This window comes from Oryx dammah, unplaced genomic scaffold (genome assembly GCF_014754425.2).
Source record: "Oryx dammah isolate SB20612 unplaced genomic scaffold, SCBI_Odam_1.1 HiC_scaffold_28, whole genome shotgun sequence".
Taxonomy (NCBI): Eukaryota; Metazoa; Chordata; class Mammalia; order Artiodactyla; family Bovidae; genus Oryx; species Oryx dammah.
The window spans coordinates 95,057,250-95,065,347 of NW_024070212.1; positions in this window are offsets into that span (position 1 = coordinate 95,057,250).

Genomic DNA, 8,098 nt, shown 5'->3' on the forward strand with positions numbered 1-8,098 from the left:
GGTTCCATTCCTGGGTAAGGAAGACCCCTGGAGTAGGAAATGGCAACCCATTTTAGTATTCTTGCCTGGAAAATTTCATGGACAGAGGAACATGATGGGTTATAGTCCATGGAGTCACATAGAGTTGAATATGAATGAGCACCCTTGCTCACAAGTTCCCTATGGCTATTTCCATTCACTCTCCACCCGTTCATAGGAAACTATTCTTGATTATATCACCATATATTAGTTTTGTCTGTTTTTGAGTTTCATATAGAATCATATGATATGAATTCCTGTCTGACTTCTTTCAGTCAATCATCCAGATTGCTGAATGTATCAATAGATTATTTTGTTCTTTTTTTTTCTCTGAATAACAGTCCTTAGAATGTGTGATAGGGTCATGTCCCACATCCAGCATCTCCTGAGTGACTTTGAGTCAGCCATGTAACCTTTCTAAATTTCAGTTTCCTTATCTATAAAATTGGCATAATACAGTCTACCTTTCAGGATTGGATATGTACTTGCTAACAGTGTGTCCAAGACATAGCAAGTGATCAGTACAGGCAGCTGTAATCATAGAAACTCTGTGCTTCTCTTCCTCTAGAGATTACTGTGTGTAACTCTGACTTTTTGGATGAGGACACGAAGGGCCAAGGCTCCTCTTCTAGGAATGGCACTCGAGGCCTGCTGCTGCCCTGCGCTGTGGCTTGTTCTACTGCTCCACATTTACTGCACAAAAGCCTTTGTTAGTAGCCTTTGCTACTACAAATAGTATGCAACTGAAAGTGCTTTCTTTTTGAGGACTGTCAAAATACTCTTGCAATGAGAACCTAAATAAATAGTTTTCTGAAACCTTTCAGATTTTTTAATAAGTCAAAATACACTTTTTTGACAGTATAATTGCTTTTCATAGTGGGGCCTTAAATCTGCACTATAAAAGAATAATGCAACAGTAGATCATTTGTGAAAACTTAATGAAAATGGAGTTAGGGAACCTCAGAGTCACTAGACCTTGAAATTCACTTTCAGAAACTAATTTGCAGTAAATGCATGAGAAACATATTTAGACATGATAAACTTCCAGGCTGGTGCTGAGCAGGTGTGGAAGTTTATCTTGATTAACTCCTTTGTTTTAATTAATGCCAAAGAGCAAAGTGTGAGGACACGGCATTGTCAGTGGGAGCCATTTTGAAAGGACCATCATGTAGTTCCTTGGTCTGGTTCAGATCGGCAGGACTCTCTGCTGTACGGGATTATAAGACCTTCTCAGACACCACAATTGCTTCTCTGCTTTCTGTTGCTGACCTCATTAATAATAACAGTTAAGTCTACTGCTTTTTCAGAGGACAGGTAACTACACTGATTAAGTATAGGATATGGAGTCAAGACTACCTAGATTGAATCCCAGTGCTATCACTTTCAAACTGTATAATCTTAAGCAAGTAAATTAACTTTTCTATGCCTCAGTTTCCCTATCTGTAATGTGAGAATAATAATAATCCTCAAGTTATGCTGAAGATTAAATGAATTAATACAACTAATATGCTTAGAATCTGTCTGGCACATAGTAAATGCTCAATGACTATTTGCTATTGCTATTTTATTTTCATTGTAATTAGAAGTAGGTACATAACATTCCATATGTCTTTCTATTGAACCCTCATGACAGTCATATCAGTAGATATTATTATTTTCATTTTAGAGATGAAGAAACTGGGACTCAGAAAAGGGTAAGACTTAATGGGCTGATATAGTGGAACAGAAGAAAACTGACCTGTGACCTCAGTCTTACTTGAAATCTATCTAGAGTTTACTTCATGAATGTCTGTACATCACCTTGAGGAAGACCAGCAAGTTACTGAAATTTCATATTCGGAGACTTATCAGCCATTTATGCCTACAAAAGTCAAGTCTCTACTCTCCTAAACACCTACCATGCCCCAAGGTCTTTTCAGTTTTCTCCTGTTCTTATAAACTACCCACCCGTCAAAGCTCTTTATAGTCACTATAGCGGGAAAAGGAAGTTGGTCACTTTGGGCCTTGAGGCCTCAGGGCCTGTTATTGAAATGTTTAGGGTTTTTCTGTTTTTCTTCTAACTGGGAGAAGAGAAATCCTCTCAGCCAGAAGACTGAGCAGCCATCCATGTCATGGATGCAAAATACTTTTAAGGAGCTCGCTGGGGCCAGGAATCCAAGGGTTTTCCCTCATGCTCTCTGGATTTGGATCTTGGTTTTCAAGGTTCCTGGTACATGAGCCCAGGAAAATGAGCATAGTGACAGCCACACATTCTGGAAGGTAAGTAAGACTTTTCTAGAAAGTCAGTCCATTAGCTCATTTGACGTCAGGAAAATCTCCCAGGAGGTGGACAGGATAGGAATAATATCCAGGAAATGGCTTATCCGAGGTCTAGCAGTTATTTCACCTGGCTTTGGAAAGTACGTCCTTGGGCTATTCCCTTCCCTGAATTTTAGCTACTGTGTCTCTAAAATGAGGACTTTCTATATGAACAGTTATTTTAAAGGCTTTTTAAAATAAATGAACCCTTTTTTACCAAAAAAAAAAAAAATCATCTCATGTAAAATATAAAACTAATAAAAGAAGAACTGTCTAGGTTGAAGTGAAGGGTTGCTGACCTAATTCCTTTTTGTCAGGAGAGGGTTCAGTTCTGTTCAGTCACTCAGTCCTGTCTCACTCTTTGTGACCCCATGCAGCACACCAGGCCTCCCTGTCCATCATCAACTCCCGGAGCTTGCTCAAACTCATGTCCATCACGTCAGTGATGGTATCCAACCATCTCATCCTCTGTTGTCCCCTTCTCCTCCTATCTTCAATCTTTCCCAGCATCAGGGTCTTTTCAAATGAGTCAGTTCTTCTCATCAGGTGGCCAAAGTATTGGAGCTTCAGTTTCAGCATCGGTCCTTCCAATGAATATTCAGGACTGATTTCCTTTAGGATGGACTGGTTGGATCTCCTTGTAGTCCAAGGGACTCTCAAGAATCTTCTCGTTCAACACCACAGTTCAAAAGCATCAATTCTTCAGCGCTGAGCTCTCTTTATAGTCCAACTCTCACATCCATACATGACTACTGGAACAACCATAGCTTTGACTAGACAGACCTTTGTTGGCAAAGTAATGTCTCTGCTTTTTAGTATGCTTTCTAGGTTTGTCATAGCTTTTCTTCCAAGGAGCAAGTTTCTTTTAATTTCATGGCTGCAGTCACCATCTGCAGTGATTTTGGAGCCCCAAAAAATAAAGTCTGTCACTGTTTCTATTGTTTCCTCACCTATTTGCTATGAAGTGATGTGACCAGATGCCATGATCTTAGTTTTTTGAATGTTGAGTTTTAAGCCAGCTTTTTCATTCTCCTCTTTGAATTCCATCAAGAGGCTCTTTAGTTCCTCTTCACTTTCTGCCATAAGGGTGGTGTCATCTGCATATCTGAGGTTATTGATATTTCTCCTGGCAATCTTGATTCCTGCTTGTGCTTCTTCCAGCCTGGCATTTCACATGATGTACTCTGCATAGAAGTTAAATAGGCAGGGTGACAATATACAGCCTTGACGTACTTGTTTCCCAATTTGGAACCAGTCTGTTGTGCCATGTCCAGTTCTAACTGTTGCTTCTTGACCTGCATACAGATTTCTCAGGAGGCTGGTAACATGGTATAGTATTCCCATCTCTTGAAGAATTTTCCAGTTTCTTGTGATCCACGCAGTCAAAGGCTTTGGTGTAATCAATAAAGCAGAAGTAGATGTTTTTCTGGAATTCTCTTTCTTTTTCTATGATCCAATGGATGTTGGCCGGAGAGGGTACTAGAGTTATATTTTAAGAGTTTACACTATTTTGGTTGTTGTTGTTATTAAGTGGGGTGGAGAAGTGAGCAGGGCTTAGACGTGATATTGGGCCTTCCCTGCTAGAAGGAGACCCCGGATTGGCCATAGACTCTGGGTGCTACTTATCTGATTATCATTCTTCAGACACCACACAGCTAACTACAAATTTCTATTGCACTCACATGTTTGGGGAAATTCCCCTCCCTGAACAAAGGAAGGGTACTTTTGACTAAGTGAAAGAAGTAGAGGAGAGAAGAAAAGGAGAAAGGGAAAGAGAAGAAGAAGAAAAAGAAAAGAGGGAGGGAGGGAAAGAGGGAGTGGAGGAAGAAAGAGAAGGGAAGAAAGAATATTGAATAACCATCCATCTAACCTTTGCAAAGCTCCATGACTCAAGGAGAAATGGTTTTATTTCCACTGTAAAGATGAAGAGAAACTAAGGATTTTATAGGTATCTTTGCAACAAGATTTGAGAGGTAGAAAGTAGCCAATTAAGTGACAGGAAGAATTAGGGAATAGGTTTTGAAGAAGGAGGCTTCAAAGAGTTTTTCAGACAAAGAGAAGGCACTGGGGAAGCATATTAGGAACAGAAACAGCATAAGCAGAGGTCCAGAGGACTGAATGTGTATAATGCAATAGGAAATAAGGAGTGACCATTGTGTGTAACGGTATTAGCTAGTATGACCAGTTGTCTCACGAGTCCATACATATGGAAAGCTCCTAATTTGGAGAATGAGGGAGTTTGAAAATAATTGGCTAACACTCAAGAGGAAGGAAGGGTAGGGAAAGACCACAAGTTGGAGTTGGTATTTATTTAATTTTATGCTACAAGATTCTATATTTTCTGGAAAACCAACAAGACACATGTTTGAATTTAGCTTTTTAAATTGCAAAGTTAAGTACATGTTATTTTGGATTCCGAGTCCAAACATTTGCTTGGTATTTTCCACACATCTCCTCTGCTCCAATTGGAGCACATCAAAGTCCTGGTTTCTCTTGATGTTGCACAGACTTTCTGCTAAATGCTGTCTGGTTTTCTTAAAATGCTGTTAGGAAGATGGTATTGCAAGCTTATGAAAGACAATGGAATTGCCTCAGAGAAGAGATGGTGAGAAATTAAGGGAGGCCAAAGAGAAGAGGTAGGTTTGTCTCTGCCGTGGACCCACTGTGTGGCTTTGAACAAGTCCTTTCCCTTTAGGTGTTGTTTTCTCTATTTGTGGAATGAACAGTTGGGCATTCGAGGAGTTAAATAAAATGGGAGAGGGACAGTTAAGTAATGATATTCAAAATGTGTCCTGACTCCAGACATTTCTCATTTCCTCCATCATTGCCATTCTAGCTCAGCCCTTTTGTCTGTGAAGATACTTCTCTCATAACTGATCTTTTCTTCATTCATGTACTCAATGCAGTCTATGGGCTTCCCTGATGGCTCAGCAGGCTAAAAACCAGCCTGCAATGCAGGAGACACAGGAGATGTGGGTTCAATCCCAAGGTTGGGAAGATCCCCTGGAGGAGAAAAATGGCAGCCGACTCCAGTATTCTTGCCTAGAGAATCGCCATGGATAGAGGAGCCTGGTGGGCTGTGGTACAAAGGGTCGAAAAGAGTCAGACACAACTGAGCGTCTAAGCACACACTGCAGTCTATGCTCCAGCTAGCAGCCAGATTGCCCCTTTTAAAATGAGGGACAGGGAACTTTCCTGGTGGTCCAGTAGTTAAAAATCTGCCTTGCAATGCAGGGGGTGCAAGTTCAATCCCTGATCCAGGAACTAAGATCCCACATACTGAGGAGTGACTAGGCGCATGCTGCAACTACTGAGCCCATGAGCTCTGGAGCCCACATGCCACAACTAGAGAAGCCCGTGTGTTGCAACTAAGACCCAGTGCAGCCAAATAAATAAACAATAAAATAAAATGAGAGTCGGATAACTTCATTTGCCTGTTCACAACCCTTTGGTTGGCTTATGTATGATTGCTGCTGCTGCTAAGTCACTTCAGTCATATCCGATTCTGTGCGACCCCATAGACGGCAGCCCACCAGGCTCCCCCGTCCCTGAGATTCTCCAGGCAAGAACACTGGAGTGGGTTGCCATTTCCTTCTCCAATGCATGAAAGTGAAAAGTGAAAGTGAAGTCACTCAGTCTGTCCGACTCCTAGTGACCCCATGGACTGCAGCCCACCAGGCTGATGTGCCCACCAGCTCCTCTGTCCATGGGATTTTCCAGGCAAGTGTACTGAAGTGGGGTGCCATTGCCTTCTCCATGTATGACTGACATAGATTCAAATCTAAGACCTTTACTGTGGTTCACAAGGTCTCATGTGACATGGCCCCTAAGTTGTTTCCTTCATTTATTGCCTACCAATTCTTCTCCTTTCTCACTCTGCTCCAGCCCCTTGACCTTCCAGTTGTTCCTTGGACTCCTAAAATTGTCAAATTTTACTCTCTCTCTTCAGTTGTGTGTCAAAGAATAAGACAAAGATGACCAAAAACAGAAGATGTACAGACACTAAACAAACAAAAGCAGAAGGCTGGATCAGTTGTCTTGCCTGTCAGGGAACATAAGCCAAAGAAGAAAGTTTCCCTGCGTGTGAAGCAGAAACTCTTTGGATCGGTGGCTGTGTGTTTTTCATATTGATGACTCCACAGCACATAGAACAGCACTTCACCCCTCCTAAGTAATTTAATCAGAACCCTTAGGCTGTGCTCTTCAGCTAAGCTCCACTCTTTCTTCTGTGCACATGCTTTATCCATTTCACACACTGTTCCATTTTGTACACCTTCTTCCTTCTTTTGCCCGTGTTGTCTTTCCACCTTGTTCCTACTTGAAAATGCCCGCTCTAGCTAACCCACTCCAGTACTCTTGCCTGGAAAATCCCATGGACAGAGGAACCTGGTAGGCTGCAGTCCATGGGATCACTAGGAGTCGGACACAACTGAGCAACTTCACCTTCACTCTTCAATTTCACTCTTCACTTTCACTCTTCACTTTCATGCATTGGAGAAGGAAATGGCAACCCACTCCAGTGTTCTTGCCTGGAGAATCCCAGGGACAGGGAAGCCTGGTGGGCTGCCATCTCTGGGGTCACACAGAGTCAGACACGACTGAAGTGACTTAGCAGCAGCAGCAGCAGTGCATCACAGTTCAACTTGCAAAGGGCATCTCCTCCAGGAAGCATTCTTTCAGCCCCTCCATGCTAAATGTGTTATTCTCTCCTGTTAGCCTCTGAATCTTAGTACCGAGCACACCCTGTAGCAGAGCCCATGTCATGGAGTCGTGCAGTGGTATGATTATTCATGCAGCTATCTACTCAATTAAATTAGGAGCTTCTTGCCTTAAAGATAGGGGATCATGTGACAATCACCATTGTGTTTTTGATGTTTGATATATTTTCATACTATAAGTATTTGTTGATATTTAATTAAATGTAAATGAATGAATAAGTGAAGAATGAAGTTTAATGATGAAGGTGATATGGGGGTTGAGGGGCAGAAGAGTAACAGTGAAGGAGATGGTAATAGTAAGTTGTCCTAGTGATGTTCCATCTGTAGACAGGAGAGTGAAACAGGAAAGTGAAAGTGAAGTCGCTCAGTCGTGTCCGACTCTACGACTGCATGGACTGTAGCCCACCAGGCTCCTCTGTCCCTGAGATTCTCCAGGCAAGAACACTGGAGTGGGTTGCCATTTCCTTCTCCAGGGGATCTTCCCGACCCAGGGATCAAACCCAGGTCTCTACATTGCAGGCAGACGCTTTGCCCTCTGAACCACCAGGGGAGCCCCAAACAGGAAAGCGTGAAAGGAAAGCATGGAATAGTGCCTTGGCCATGTGTACAGTGGGTTTTGGAAACAGTGCTCAGTGAGTTCTTTACTACTGCATTCCATTTGTTAGGAAACTCTGCCAATGAAGCTGTGGATTTGTGTGTGTTTGTGTCCCCATGGTTAGAGTCATTTAAAATACATTTTTTAAAACCAAACACTCGAATATGGCTCCCTTCTTAAGGTTGACTTCTTTGTTGGACTGGTCAAAAGTCAGCCTTGAGGTTCTGACAAGGAGAGGATCCTTCCTTTTATCCACTCTGTGACCTTAATTGAACTCAGTTATGATAAAAAGGGCATACGAATTATAGTTCTGGTAAAATTTTTCTGCCTGGTATATATAGCAGAGTAATAAAATACATGCTGCTGTGTAAGATGCCTTTAAACATTCACCATCTAGGAATGAGTAATGATTACATCCCTCTTCTATTCCTAGCTGACTTCTGGTAGAAAAAAAAAAGTCTTTCAGCTT